The sequence below is a fragment of the Coffea eugenioides genome, chromosome 11 (assembly GCF_003713205.1).
Source record: "Coffea eugenioides isolate CCC68of chromosome 11, Ceug_1.0, whole genome shotgun sequence".
Classification (NCBI taxonomy): domain Eukaryota; kingdom Viridiplantae; phylum Streptophyta; class Magnoliopsida; order Gentianales; family Rubiaceae; genus Coffea; species Coffea eugenioides.
In genome coordinates, this window is record NC_040045.1 from 27,610,409 (window position 1) to 27,612,589 (window position 2,181).

At 37.7% G+C, this 2,181-nt stretch overlaps 1 non-coding gene across 1 annotated transcript; it reads right to left on the reverse strand.

The window, feature by feature from the left end:
* Positions 1-2,049: 2,049 nt before the first annotated feature.
* On the reverse strand, positions 2,050-2,181 carry LOC113754621. The gene has a single exon (XR_003465301.1). It is a non-coding gene; the product is annotated as a small nucleolar RNA snoR130 (small nucleolar RNA).

Here is a 2,181-nt window from a genome sequence, read left to right on the forward strand (position 1 = left end):
CTTCATTGATCTTGCCATTGAACTTAATTCTTCATTATCACTTGCTGCCATTTCAATTAAAATGCCATGTATGTGACTAATATCAGTGAAAAAATTATTTGAAGTCACATATTTGGAACCAGAAACCTTCACAGTTAGCTGATAAAAGTTCTCCAAAAAAATTACCAAGAACCTAGCTTTTGTCCAATCAGATTTTGTTGGCAGATTTTCTAACTCTTGAAGCATGTAAGGATCCTGCTCCTCGAACCTCTCAAAAGCCCGCTCAAACCTTTGAGCCGTGTCTAGCATTAGATATGTAGAATTCCACCTAGTAGAGACATCTAAACAGAGCAATCTTTTGCATTCAATTTTTTCAATTTCCACACATTCCTTGAATTTTTTCAATCTAGAAGGTGACTGTCTAACATATCTAACTGCTGCCCTGATACAATCAACTAAATCCCCCAGTTTTTTGATGCCATCATTAACAATTAGATTCACTATGTGAGCTACACACCTCACATGAGTCCATTTCCCCCCTAACACAGCTTTCCCCCAATTTTGAAGTTTTCCTCGTAAATAGCTGACAGCTACATCATTGGAACTTGCATTGTCAACTGTAACAGTTAGGATATCATCAACTCCCCATTCTAGTAGACACTTTTCTATGGCCTTACCAACTTCAGTTCCCTTGTGACTAGCAATAGGACAGAAATTTAGGATCTTTTTGTTCAGTTTCCAATCATTATCTATGAAATGGACAGTGAGGCACATATAGTTTATCCTTTGAATGGATGTCCAAGAATCTGTGGTTAGACAAATTTTGCCACTGTTATTCTTCAAGAGATGTTTCAACTTAATTTTTTCATCTAAATACAGCTGATAGCAATCTCTAGAAATAGTCCACCTCGAAGGAATTCTAAATGATGGACAAGCAGTCCGCATCATGTATTGAAAACCTCTACCCTCTACATGTTTAAATGGCAACTCATCAACAATTACCATATAAGCTATGCTTTTTCTAATGGCTTCCGCATCAAATTTCCAACTTATAAGTGCCCCTTTAACCTCTCCCTCTAATGTTTCAGTTTCACCCAAACACAAAGTAGCCTGGCCAGTGTGCTTATTTTTAGGATTTAGAGGACATTTAGCTACATGAGTATTAAGGGGAGTCGTACCATGACTTTTGGGATCCGCGGCTATGTCCTTCTCACAGTAGTTGCAAATTGCATGACGAACTCCATTCACATGCTTTACATGAAAATGATCCCAAGCTTTGGACCTCTTCTTGTACTCTCCTCTTTTCTTGCCAAAACCAGATTCTTCACAGCTTTGTGTTGTAGGACTAGGAAGAAGACCTCTAGATGATCCTTCTTGTTCTAGCTCATTGTGACTTGGATTACTCTCACCATCATTAGTAGTAGACATACCTTAAGTTTTGCGAGAATCTGAGCAAATAAATTATACAATTTAGTGCAACAATCATTTAGCAATAAAATTGAAATAAAAGACTAGATGAAATTGAAGAACCAACTCAGGACAACATTCAATGAACGCTGAGAAAATCAACTAGAACCAACTCAGAACCAACTAGATGAAATCTGAGCAAATTCAATGAAGCCAGTCACTTTCTTATCATAGAACAAACTCAAGACAGAAACCATATAGGAAGCATTAACATCACAATGCAGAAAAAGAAGAGGTGATTCATTACTGGTTTAGTGCAAGTTATCTAGATTCAAACTGGGGCTCTAGTCTAGCTAGCTTGGATGCTCTAAAGTGGGCCAAACAACATTTGCCGGCCAATGGGCATACTCGACAGCACAAGTGTTGAAGAGCAACTGTAAACAGCTGAAAAATGAGCCAGTACCTACCTATCCTGGCCCTGGAATGGGATAGCCTTTCTGAACTTTGTCAACTTTTTTCCTTCCAAAGGGGAAAAAAAAACATACAAGAGAAATAAAAAAACAAGAAAGGAGGGAAAGTGAGAGATCAAGAAACTAAATCAAAAGAAAAATTAAGGCTAAGGTAAATGAATCTTTGTAATGATTATTTGGAAAAAGCAAACATATCCCTCAGAATGCCTAATATCCACATGGGAAGAAGCTATGGTTCCTCAACCTTAGCACAATCAGGATTGCCAGAAGGGAGCACCAATTTATAGTCACAGCTTTCAGATTACTAAATGTTTCATCAGTGGGA